Source organism: Saccopteryx leptura, chromosome 12 (assembly GCF_036850995.1).
Source record: "Saccopteryx leptura isolate mSacLep1 chromosome 12, mSacLep1_pri_phased_curated, whole genome shotgun sequence".
Classification (NCBI taxonomy): Eukaryota; Metazoa; Chordata; class Mammalia; order Chiroptera; family Emballonuridae; genus Saccopteryx; species Saccopteryx leptura.
In genome coordinates this window covers 41,858,456-41,872,217 of record NC_089514.1, presented here as the reverse complement: position 1 = coordinate 41,872,217, position 13,762 = coordinate 41,858,456, and the positions used below count along the sequence as shown (strand labels likewise).

The 13,762-nt window shown below is 43.0% G+C and overlaps 1 pseudogene; it reads left to right on the top strand.

The window, feature by feature from the left end:
* The first annotated feature begins 3,418 nt into the window (after nucleotides 1-3,418).
* LOC136383875 (RAD50-interacting protein 1-like) lies at nucleotides 3,419-11,832 on the top strand (annotated as a pseudogene).
* The last annotated feature ends 1,930 nt before the right edge of the window (nucleotides 11,833-13,762 follow it).

Sequence of the window (13,762 nt, the reverse complement as noted above, 5' to 3'; positions counted from 1 at the left end):
ACTGATCACTAGGTTTAGCCATGTGGAAATTTTTGGTGATCTTGACAAGAGAATCTATGATATGGTGCAAGGCAAAAACTTGATCAATGTGGATTCAAGGAAGGATGGGAGGAGAGAAGACAGAGGTAGTTGGTATAGGCAGACTGTTCTTTGGAGGACTTTTGCTAAAAGGAGAAGGAAGGAAATGGAGGAGTAACTGGGAAGGGTGAGTAAGGTCAATAGTAGTGTCCTTTTTTCAGAGGAAAAAATTAAACTATGGATTTATTATGGTGGAAAAAAATTCAGTAGAGGGGGAAAACTGGCGATGCCAGAGAGAAAGTAGAGAACTACTGGATACTAAAGTCTCTGAACAGGCTATTGGGAATCTGATTAAAAACTATTAGTGGCCCTGGCTGATTGGCTCAGTGGTAGAGCGTCGGCCTGGCGTGCAGAAGTCCCCGGTTCGATTCCCGGCCAGTGCACACAGGAGAAGCACCCATCTGCTTCTCCACCCATCCCCCTCTCCTTCCTCTCTGTCTCTCTCTTCCCCTCCCGCAGCCGAGGCTCCATTGGAGCAAAGATGGCCCTGGAGCTGGGGATGGCTCCTTGGCCTCTGCCCCAGGTGCAGAGTGGCTCCAGTTGCAACAGAGCAATGCCCCTGGTGGGCAGAGCATCGCCCCTGGTGGGCGTGCCGAGTGGATCCCGGTCGGGCGTATGCAGGAGTCTGTCTGACTGTCTCTCCCTGTTTCCAGCTTCAGAAAAATACAAATATATATATATATATTAGTAAGGGAGAAGAAAGAAAATGAGAGAATGAGTGTGATGGCCAAAAGGGCTGACAGAATAACACAAACGTGAGCTTAGTGTTCTTGTTGAGGCCCGAAGCAGTGACAGCGAGAAGCGGACAGTGCTCATGGAGAGAGGAGAGGAAATCTAGGGGTGCAGAGTGGGGCTGGCAGGGGCTACACGTCCCTGTCTGTCAGGAGAGCCATGGGCCCACCCCAGGAGCATAACTGAAGCAGCGCAGCACACCAGCGAGTAGGGTCCGCACATCCGCCCTGTTCCAGCGCAGTGAACAAGCGCCCAGGTAGAAGGCGCGTGGGCTGCCGGGAGGTGGAGGTCTTACTTCAGGTTTCCCGCAGTGGTGACCTGAATTGAGATTCATTACTGAAAGGTTACGTTTTGTTGTTTATTCTTAGATGGCTTAAGATATGGAATGTTACTTTTATCAAAACAAACATAAAATATTTTGCTTTATAGAGCCCAAATGGTAGCTCATGGTCTGAATTTGTCCTAAAGATAGATTGAACTTGGCTTGTTTTAAAGAATTTGAATAATTGGTTTGACTTTCACATGAAAATTTTGATTTTCTTCTGCTCTAGAAAATTTTTAAGATTTGGCCAAATTAGACACACACTCTAATGCGACCTCAGGTGGCTGGAGCCGTAGGATGCGCTGCTTCCACCCACTTTGCTATTTATTCTTTTGTTTGTTTTATTTATTATTTATTGAAAACTTCCATTACTTTGAGAAAGAGAGGAAGGGGGTGTGTGTTAACTCTTGTTTCACTTAGTTGTTCTATTTAGTTGTGTTCTCCTTGATTGCATTACACACGCCCTGAAGAGGATTGAACCCACAACCTCTGATGCTCCAGGTCGACGCCTTATCCACTGAGCCAGCTGGCCAGGGTCCCCACTTTGCATTTTAAACATACTTTCCCTATTAGGCCTTTGTAGGATTTGAGTTTGCAACCCTTGCTATATAGAGCTTGCCTTAAATTTTATCTGGAACTTTGGTAACAGTAACTTGAAAGGCTTGGGCTCTGAAGTGCCTCCTCCTTCAGTTTCCTATATTCAAATTCAGCTGAGCAAAGTAGGTAAAAATTGAAGATTACCATGTTTGACCCTACCAGATGCCACCCACATTATTCCCTTGGATGGAGACACTAAAGACTCTGTAAAGGGCAGATTTATGAGAAATGAGTGGTGCCTGAGGGAAGGTGACCCAGGCGAGACTGTTCTACTGGAGGAGTGGGAAGGGAATGGCGCAAGGAGGGTCCTGAACATGTGCTTGGGAGGGGGCTGAATTTGGTGACTCAGGGCTCCAGGAGACATGGGTGTCAGGAAAAAAGCCACTTTAGTGTGGTGCTTCTCATATAATTTGGTATAACCAGGAGGGAGACGCAGTTTTTCTGCATTTGGAGTTACTCTGAACTGTCTTGAGTTTGCTTTGCCTTGTTTTACAGTGACAGCATTCAGCAGTATCTGATGACCAGTAATGTCCCCGAGGCAGCCTCCACCCTGGTGTCTATGGCAGAACTTGACATCCAGCTTCAGGAATCATCTTGTACTCATCTTCTTGGTTTTGTGAGAGCCACTGTGAAATTCTGGCATAAAATTCTCAAGGACAGGCTTACAAGATGAGGAAATTACTCCTATTTTATGGTAATTGCTTCTAAGTGGATAATTGGTGATCATTGTACTCACTGATGCATGTGTGTTACTTTTCTGTTACAGTGATTTTGAGGAAGTTTTAGCACAGCTTCACTGGCCATTCATCACACCCTCTCAGTCTCAAACCACTGGCTTAAGTCGACCAGCCAGCGCTCCTGAGACACATGCTAACCTGGAGACAGTATTTTGTCAGCTTCTGAAACTACGAACTTCGTATCTTTGTTTGCGTTAAAACTTACTGAAATTTATTTTTCTATGGTAGATTTGTGGCTAGAGGGAAAACTTTGTGAAAGTGGACAACAAGCTAAGTGGGAGTCCCAGGCTTGGCCTTGATCTGTATATGCTCACAGAATGTTGGAGACTTTTCTTTCACAGTGAATTGTATTGGGGTGGGGGGCGTGGCTCAACCTGAAGTACGTGACTGACCCAAGTGTGCCTGACATGGTCTCTGGGACGATAGAAAAAATGTGCAATTGATAGAAAACCTATTAACTTTGTGTTAATTTAATCAAATGATTACTTGAATGTTTCTTACTACTTAAAAACAGATTAATTCTAATAACATTTTCCTGCATTTTTAACTTAAATCATGTAGAATGTATAGGTAGATTACATAGTGACTGTATTATAATTGTTACACACACTGCTCACAAAAATTAGGGGGTCAGGGAACGTGCAGATACTCCAGTACTTTCAGACTTTTCTATGGTGCATTTTCACCAAAGAAATAAAGGTTGGTTTTGCATCTTGTTTGCATAATCAAACAACTTTCTTTGACTTGTCATTTGATTTTTTGATGTTCTTGTTTAATTTACAAAAATCAAATGCTTTTTTTTTATCACTTCATGTTAATTTTGAAATATCTCCTAATTTTGTTAGCGGTATAGTAGCTTACATCTTTGTTGGAAAAATGGATTGTGTGCATATACATACATGTGTGCTTTTGATTCTTTTCCCTTGACTCGACTATGCCAGAGATGAATTACTTACAGAGCCAAAACAGCCTCCAGAAACGTGCTCTCCTGCATCCACTTCTGTCCTTCTGCCCATCCAGGTTATGCTGACTCCCCTTCAGAAGAGGTTCAGGTATCACTTCAGAGGGAACCAACAGACTAACGTTCTAAGCAAGATGTGCTCTGCCAGCTCTGACTCTTGATTTTTATAACAGCAAATGTTAAGGGTGTCTGTACTTTTCTTTGTTTAAGTTAGAATTTGATTCTAGCCTGCCCTGGTTGTGGCACAGTGGATAGAGTGTTGGCCTGGGATGCTGAGGTCCCTTGTTCGAAACCCTGAGGTTGCCAGCGTGAGCACAGGCTCATCGGCTTGTGTGCAGGTTTGCGGACATGATTCCAAGCTTGCCCTCTAGAAGCCCAGGGTCGCTGGCTTGAGCCAGGGGTCACTGGCTCTGTTTGAGGCCCCTCTCTCCTCCTCAAGGCAGGTATCAATGAACAACTAAAGTGATGTAACTACTAGTTGATGCTTCTCATCTTTCCTCCCTCTTTCTCCCTTCCTGTCATTCTCAATCTCATCAAAAATAAAAAAGTTAAAAAATATTTTATTCTATTCACATTTCTGGTTTTTCTCTAAAGAGGTAAATTTCTGCTTTGTCACTGCCCCTTGTAGATATATTTTGGGACTTGTATTGATACATTGTAGGAATCAGCTCACTCACTGTCACCTCATCTGACCAGTTTCTCAGGTTTCCCCTGGGCTGTGTGATGGCACTTTTTACAACTGGATTCACATGTAAATTGTTCCTTCAAGTTTATAAAGGCTATTTAGAATTTATTTTATTTTTCTTGATTTTAGAGAAAGGAAGGGAGAGAGAAAGAGAAACATTGTTATTATGTGTTCATTGGTTGATTCTTGTATGTACTCTGACTGGGGCTTTGTGGACAAGTCCTGCCAGGGGTGAGGACGACAGAGACCCAAAGACCCGACTCCAGGAACCAAGTTCAGTGACACAGATCCGCTTTATTCAGGAAGCAAGCAAGCTTATATAGATGGGTTCAGACAATAGATGGTATGGTAGGACAAATGGCCAAAAAAGGTCAGGGGGCTGCCTGGCCGGCACTGAGTCATTTCCACACAGTGGGTGAGCTTCCTTTCTGGGTGTGCTCAGGAGGGTTCCGGGAGCTGGAGTATTCTCACAGCATTGCATCAGCCACAGCCGCTAGGTAAATGCTCTGCACTCCACCTACATCTCCCCCTTCTCTTTTAATTAAGACCAGTTGAACTTGCTTGATGACTGCTTGTTGCTATTATAGCTTCTGAATGCTACACATTATGCAACAGAACCCTAGTAGAACTAAAACAACTATAAAACCTATTATATTATATACTAATAGATTAGCTGGATTAAATAATGAAGCAAGTTTCTGTAATGTTTGACTAGTTAGGAAATAGAACAGGGGTCTTAAACAGGATTCCTCCTAGGGGTCTGGATATCATTTCCTTCCCATTGTGTTAGAGAACTTTTAGGTGCTGTTAAACACAGTACCATTTTGATTGTAAAAAAAAGGATGTAAGTCCATGCACGCCCCCTTCCCACAAAGGTCCCAGCGTCCAAACATGGAACGGATGGTTTGCCATGGGCTGCGTCCTGCATATGGTTGTATTCCGTCTCTCAGCTTTTGATGCCAAACTCCAAGGTTGATGGTCTGTGCATCTGGGCCAGAGGCAATGCAGCAGTCTCTCCAGGGAATTCCTTCTCTCGGGAGTGTTCTTAAATGTTCATCATACAGGAATGGGCAAAGAGGCAACCCTGGGAAGGCAAGGTTAGTGGGGCGGGCCCAGCTTTTCATAGCTAGGGGGAGGAGGGCTTGTAGGCCAACTACTGAACCTTGGTTGGTAGTACCATTTTCAGCAAAGTCCCCCGTAGTATGATTTCAAAGGAGGACCCACCCCTCCGAGGGGACAGTTATTATTCAAAGTAAACTTAAGTAGCATTGGGTCACTGAGGTTACCCCATAAAGTGCCATTCCACTGTTTGGATTCCTGGCCACTATTGTCACAAGGGAGACTAAGGGAGCAGTTACTGGAATATACTGCTGGAAACTGTGGGCTATTAACTTCAACAGGCATAATTATGCCAGGGTGGGGGAAAGCAGCCCAGATGTGGGAGTCCACCCACATCTGGGAGTCAGCAGTCACTATAGCACACACAGGCAAGAACGGGGCTTGGGGGCCCATCAGGGCCCATTCTCTGGGCCCTCACTGCCAAAGCCTCCACATCCCCCCAGGTGATGGGGTGTGCACGCCGGCCACGAGGTCTTCTTCTGGAGCACTGAGGACCTCCTCCCCTCAGGTGTAGTCAGTGTGGAGGAGAACAGGACTGTGGCTTTGGATGGGTGAAGACTGAATGACTTAGTGGGTGCAAGAAACCCTGTCAAGCAGGTTGGGGGGTTCCTGAGATCCAAATTGGCTGAAAAACACAAGCATAACCTCTCCCTTGTGTTAGAAGAGGGTGTGATCCCCACCACTGTGCAGTGGCTGGGTTCTTCCAGTGCCGTTTCAGAGAGAGGGGCAAGGGAAAGAGAGAGAACGAAAGATACAGAAAAATAGACAAGACAGACAGACAAATGAGGAGGGAAAAGAAAAACGACACATGGGGGCATATAGGGTGGCCCATGGGTCTACAGTGGGAACAAGTGTTGGAGTTAAAGCTGGGGTAGAAAATGGCATCTGAGAGGCTGGGGTGGGGCGTTGAGCCCCAGCAGGGAATGAGAAAGTAGCGACTTCTGCTTCTTCGGGTGGCAGAGCTGATGGCTTAGTTTCTAATGTATATAGTTTCATTTCTGCACGCTCGGCTGCAAGTCTATCAAACTCGGTGGCCCAACCCCTTTCTTCCTCTACAAGGGGAGGCGAATATGGAGGTAGGGGTTCCTCTGAAAGAGGAGTAGCCTGTAGGACCTTAGGAACCTGCAGAGGGTCCTCAGCAGGAGCACCGGTCAGGCAGGCATGTATCGCTAACAGGGCAGGAATGAGGCCGAGAGGGAAGGTTTGTCCTTCATGTACTTTGGCCAAATGGACGCACCGGAAAGCTCAGGCCCAAGTATCAAGGTCCCAAAGAGGTGTGTCCCAGAACCAAGGGTTGAAACCTGAGAGGATTTCCCAGTAAGTACAAAGATCCTTCCACTAGCTTTGACTTGCCTACTCTGCAATAGGGCATGGAAGGCTCGAGCTTGTGGGGCTCGGGAGTGAGGGAGAAGGTTTCCCATTGCAGAGGGTCACTCATCTGTCCCTTGGATGCCAGTTGGGTCCCTGTTCGAGGTGCCAGTATGTGGACAAGGCCCACTGGGGGTGAGGATGACGGAGACGCAAAGACCTGACTCCGGGGACCAGGTTCAGTGACTCAGATCCGCTTTATTCAGGAAGTAAGCTAATTTATATAGATGGGTTCAGCCAATAGGATGGTATGGTAGGACAAATGGCCAAAAACGGTCAGGGGGATGCCTGGCCGGTGCTGAGTTATTTCCTCACAGCGGGCAAGCTTCCTTCCTGGGTGTGCCCAGGAGGGTTCCAGGAGCTGGAGTATTCTCACAGCATTGCATCAGCCACAGCGCTAGGTAAATGCTCTGTGCTCCACCTACAGGGATTGAACCTGCAATCTTGGTATATCAGGAGGATACTCTAACCAAGTGAGCTACCCAGCCAGGGCATAGAATTTTTAAGGAATTCAGAGGTAGGAAGTTATGTTTGCATAGGTAGAGTGGGCTGGCAATGGGTTTCTGGTCCTTAAGTTCAGCTTGCTCTTTGTACTTTATGGGTTTCCTCCTCTTTTGGATGGTGTTGGTGTAAAGAAGAGTAAAAGCAATTAGTAAGTAGTGAGCAAAGCAATAAACCTAAAGCTGTAGAGAGGTAGTAATAAGTTGAGGTAAGGAAATTGTGAGTTATGTGGCTGCTTTTTTTTTTCTTTTTTTTTAATTGATTTTAATTTATTGTGCTTACATAGATTCAAGTGTCCCACAGAATACAATCCCCTCACCCCCGTGTTCCCCTCAACATCCCCTTGCCCCCCCAACACCCTCCCTTCTTCCCTCCAAAATTTGCTTTCCTGCTCTCTATAACGCTGTTATGTAAATATAATTTCACCAATCTCTTTCCCTTTTCTGATCCCATTCTCTCATCCCCTTTCCCTCTATTCACTTTCCCTCTGGTCCCTTTGATCCTGCCTCTGCCTCTATTCTATTCCTCAGTTCACATTGTTCATTGGATTCCTCAAATGAGTGAGATCATATGATATTTTTCTTTCTCTGCCTGGCTTATTTCACTTAGCATAATAGTCTCCAGGTCCATCCATGTTGTTGCAAAAGGTAATATTTCCTTCTTTTTTACAGCCATATAGTGTTCCATTGTATATGTCTATGTGGCTGATTTTTAAAGTGTGGTCCTAGTTCTCTGACATCAAGGCTAAACCATGCAGCTCCTGTGATTAAAGAATGCCTTTTATTCATTTTTTTATTTCTGACATCTAGCGCAAAACAGGGATTTACCATTAAGCAAATGTTTCTGAATCCTTGTCAAGCTAAACTTAGAAGACTTATAGAATCATTTCTAGAGATAATTTAAATTGCAGTGTGCTTACATTTCCTTTCCTATAATTATCCTGTTTTACGGCATGTATAATTTTTTTTAATGTAGACCAGCCAAATTTTTTTTTAATTTACCTTTTGCAAAGAAAAAGCAGAAAATAAAGTTTAAAAATTATTTTGGAATGTTATTTCAAAAAAAAGGAAACACTTTAAATGTCATCAGTTCTTTGTGATGCTAGATTTTAAATATACATGGCAATGCCTGACTTATGTTGGTACAGTGGAGAGAGCATTGCCCTGGAACGCTGAGGTTGCAGATTTGAAACCCCAGGCTTGGCCGGTCAAACACATATGAGAGGCAACTATAAGTTAATGCTTCCTGCTCTTCCCCTTCTTTTTCTCTCTTCTCTCTATAAAAATCAACAAATAAAATCTTTTTTAAAAAAAGAAAAGAGCCCTGGCCGGTTGGCTCAGCAGTAGAGCGTCGGCCTGGCGTGCGGGGGACCCGGGTTCAATTCCTGGCCAGTGCACACAGGAGAAGCGCCCATTTGCTTCTCCACCCCCACCCCCTCCTTCCTCTCTGTCTCTCTCTTCCCCTCCCGCAGCCAGGGCTCCATTGGAGCAAAGATGGCCCGGGCGCTGGGGATGGCTCCTTGGCCTCTGCCCAGGTGCTAGAGTGGCTCTGGTCATGGCAGAGCAACACCCCAGAGGGGCAGAGCATCGCCCCCTGGTGGGTAGAGCATCGCCCCTGGTGGGCTTGCCGGATGGATCCCGGTCGGGCATATGCGGGAGTCTGTCTGACTGTCTCTCCCCGTTTCCAGCTTCAGAAAAATACAAAAAAAAAAGAAAAAAAATTCTTTGAATGAGTAGTTGTGATGCTTGTACAGAAATAGGAATGTATTTAATGCCATTCACTAAAATTATACAATTAAAAATGGTTAAAATTATAAACTTAAATAAATAAATATACATGGCATTTGTGCATTTATGAGTTTATTTATGTAAGCCACATTATTAGAATTTGTTGGGAGTATATTAGGAGACATTTGATGAGTAAGCTCTGTATGAGTTTAAAGTTCAGGGTAGAAATTGTGCTCTTACATATAGGAATTGCTGTGTGTATACAATGAAATAGAGCCATTTGATTGTAACTTTCTAGTCGAAATGACTAAAGAAGTCAGACTCTTTTGCCTCCTTCCTAGCCTGAATGGTACTTGGCTCAGGTGCTTCTGTGAATTGGGAACCACACGCAGTTTCTGGATGAGAAGGTTCAGCCGATATTAGACAAAGTTGGCTGTGCAGTAAATGCCAGGGTAAGAGCTCGTTCCTAAGTGTTTCTGTTTTAGAGTGTCCATGACCTTGTCGTTTATATCACCTTATGCTTCCTTATGTATTTCTTTTAGCTTGAATTTTCTCCGGGCCTTATGGCACTGGTTCTGGAGAAGTTAGCTGCTGATATTCCTTGTCTGCTCTATGATGATAACCTCTTCTGTCATTTGGTGGATGAGGTGCTGTTGTTTGAAAGGGAGCTCCACAGTGTTCATGGCTATCCTAGCACTTTAGCACTTTTGCTAACATACACATTTCTATCAGAGGAAACCTGTTTTCAGAGGTGGTTGACAGTGGAGAGAAAATGTAAGTGCTCATGTGGCCATAGAAAGGGAGAGATGTCTCCATGTGTGTATTCATTTTTGGTGTTTTTCCTCATATAAGCATTTCTTGGTCAGAGTTTACCAAGTTGCCTTCAGAGACCATTTTCTTTTCTTCAAACATCAGTTTTTTCTGTAATTGCACTCTACATGTTTCTAGAGTCTAATATTTAAGCCAGTAGAGTATATAGTTAACTGTTTCATAGATTTTTACAGACAGTATTTCTGTTCTTGGTCGAATCATTTTAGATGCAGGTTGTCTAGTCAGCATAACTGTTTTGAAGATTTTGGGTAGGGCTGAGGGGGGAGACATATCTTGTTTAACTTTAAAATAGAGCATGTAAGATCGTGTATTTCTAAAAAATTGTGAATTGAAAAATTAGAAATGATTGTAACTATGTCCCATAAACCCTTTTTTTTTTTCTTTTCTTTTTTTTTTTTTTTTTTTGCGTATCAGTTGTTCTTCAAACAATGGACTCATTGCTTTCATCAGAAGCTGCCTGGATATCCCAATATAAGGATATCACTGACATGGATGAGATGAAAGTTCCAGATTGTGCTGAAACTTTTATGACTCTACTCTTAGTTATAACTGGTAAGTGTAAGTCTTTTGGGATAAAACTTTGTTTTAAAAGAACGAACTCATCCTATGGTACTTTTCAAGTAGTTCAACAGAATTAATATTACATAGTCATTATTATAAGATCTTCAAATTCAGTTTCTATTTTTGCAAAATTCTAGCATAATATCATAGGTTTTAAATTTTTAATAATTTAAGTAAGATCTTAAACATTGGTATATATGAAGGAGAAATTCCTGAATTGTTACATAAAAACAAATAAGAAATTGATTTTATTACCTGAATTCTCTTGCCATTTAGTTTAAGTGTCTTCAGTAAATGGTGATGGACCAAAATTCTAAATATTTCCTTTACTTTGATATATGAAAGATTGCAGAAAAGTAAAATAAAGTAACATTAGGACTGGAGTAGTAATAGGAACTCTTCTTATAGTGCGAGAATAGTCTGGCCACAGGCAGCCTGGCCATCTCTAGCTTTGGTTGGTCTGTAGAGATCTGCGCCGCCTCCTGCAGGCCTTCCGGTTCTCCAGGTGCCACTGAGCGCTCATCACCACCATCCTCTTCTGTCTTGTCAATTTCTTGGGCCTGTATGTGTAACCTGAAGAAGTGTCATTGCAGCCTGGTTAGTAAATAATTCCATATTCCTAACTGTAAGAAAAATATATATAAAAAACACAAACACAAAAAATTTAGAAAAACTCATGGCTTATAAAGAACTTTTTCTTCAGGATATTTTCAAATATATACAAAAGTAGCATAATATAATAAACCCTCAGGTATCTGTTACTAAGATTTAAAAACAATGATCACTTCTCTATTATATATTTTTCTCCCCAACTCTTGTTTTCCTGGAATATTTTAAAGAACATTTTAGACATCTTGACATTTCACCTGTAAATTCTCAAGTAGATACTACTTTTTACCTATTCTAGTTCCCCCTTTCTTTTAAAAAAAAAGTCATTTATTTATTGAAGAAGCAGGTTGATTCCTGTATATGATTTATCTTATACACCTTTTTTAAAAACTGAGGTATGATTTCTATATAGTGAAATACATAAACTTTATGTATACAGTACAGTGAGTTTTGACAAATACATGTACTTGTGAAATATCCTTAGAAAGCTTAGAAATAGATACATACTTGGTTAATTATTTTTAAAACATTTTTATTTATTGATTTCAGAGAGAAGGGAAAGGAGAGAGAGAGGGACAGAAGCATCGATCTGTACCTGTATGTGCCCACACCAATGATCAAACCAGCAATCTTTGCATATCAGGACGATGCTCTAACCAACTAAGCTATCCAGCCAGTACTGAATGGTCGATAAATTTTTGACAAATACAGCAAAACATGTCAATAGTGGAAACCTATAACTGTGTTATATACAGTACCAAAAACCTTCATATGTCTTGTTAACTGTCTCCACAGACAGGTATAAAAGTCTTCCCATAGCTTCCAGAAAGCTGCAGTTCCTGGAGCTACAGAAGGACTTAGTGGATGATTTTAGGATACGGCTGACTCAGGTGATGAAAGAAGAGACTAGAGCTCCCCTTGGCTTTCGGTACTGCGCAATTCTGAATGCCGTGAACTATATCTCAACAGTGCTAGCAGACTGGGCCGACAATGTTATAAGTTAATGTGCTTTCCTATATTATTTTTTTTTCCATTGATTTGAGAGAAAGATAGAGGGAGAGAGAGAGAGAAGCATCAACCTGTTTCACTTTGTTATTTCATTTAGTTGTGTACTCATTGATTGCCTCTCACTTGTGTCTGACTAGGGGTTGAACTCATGACCTCTGGCATATGTACCAGGTGGACATTTTATTCACTGAGCCAGCTGGCCAGGGCCAGTGTGCTTTATATTAAATAATACATTACTAGTTTGAAAATTTTTACTCTTTTTTAACTTTTTTTATCTTTTTTTATTTTTTAGGTGAGAGAAGGAGAGATAGTGAGGCAGAGTCCGCATGCACCCAACCAGGATCAACCTGGCAAATCAGTCTAAGGTCAATGCCTGAGTACCAAGCTATTTTTAGTGCCTGAGGTTGACATGCTGGGACCAACCAAGCTCTCCCCAGTGCCTGGGGCTACACTTGAACTGATAGAGCTGGCTGTGGCAGAGGAATAGAGAGAGAAAGGGGAGAGAAACAGATGGCTGTTGGTCTCTTCTCCTGTGTGCCCTGGCCAAGAATTGAACCCAGAACATCCATTCTCCAGGCTGATGCTCTATCCTCTGAGCCACCAGCCAGGGTCACAATTTTACTTTTGAAATGTTGACTTTGTAGCATGAAAAAATATACGTTAGGCAGAATAACAGGCCAAAATTAGGTGTGATTAAAGTACATATTTTTCTTAATCAACTCTCAAATTGTTAAATAATTCTGATACTTTAATCTTTTAAAAAGAAAGCCCAGCGTAGAGCGTCGGCCTAGCGTGCGGAGGACCGGGGTTCGATTCCCGGGCAGGGCACATAGGAGAAGCGCCCATTTGCTTCTCCACCCTCCGCCGCGCCTTCCTCTGTCTCTCTCTTCCCCTTTCACAGCCAGGCTCCATTGGAGCAAAGATGGCCCAGGCACTGGGGATGGCTCTGTGGCCTCTGCCCCAGGCGCTAGAGTGGCTCTGGTCGCAATATGGCGACGCCCAGGATGGTCGCAACATGGCGATGCCCAAGATGGGCAGAGCATCGCCCCCTGGTGGGCAGACCATCGCTCTGGTTGTCGTGCCGGGTGCATCCCAGTCGGGCACATGCGGGAGTCTCTCTGACTGTTTCTCCTGTTTCCAGATTCAGAAAAATGAAAAAAAAAAAAAAAAAGAAAGCCAATATTTCATGAAATAGTTGTTTGTAGAATGAAATTTTTTTCTTTTAGACTTTATACTTGGAAAATATTCATGGATAGGAATTGCATCTCAGAAAAAGATAAGATTGAATTTGATACCTCTTGGATGCCTTCAAAATGTGACAAATTATGAAGAACCACAAAGCAGAAACAATTTTTTTAAGTAAGAGGAGGAGAGATTGAGAGACAGAATCCTTCATGCTCCCCGACTGGTATCCACCCTGCAACGCCCTCTGGGTCTGATGCTCGAATCAACCAAGCTATCCTCACCACCTGAAGCTGACACTCGGACTAAATGAGCCACTGGCTGCTGTTGGGCAGATAAAATATATTATGCTCACTTTGTTAAAAATAGCTCTGCCCACGTGAGGCCGTCGCCCAGGTGATATTAATGTGTGTTGAGAATTATTGTAGCCTGGGGCTTGGTTTTGGGATTAAGCCTTTCCCACCCATTTTGATGTGGGGTGGTACAATCCAATCATGCCTCAAGAAGTGACTTTGTATTAGAGACTTCCCTATTTGTATATTGGATAAGGGTTTGGATTTCTACACTATAAAATGGGGACGGAGCGAGAGTTTGCGCTCTTGGTTCCTGAGATTATCATTAGAGGAGAGAGCAGAGCAGAGAGCAGAAGGAGGCCACATGGAGTAGGCCAGGAGAAGCAGCCAATGCAGAATGTTGAGTGAAAAGCCAGTTTGTGCAGTTTGATGCTGGAGAAGGAAGGAATGG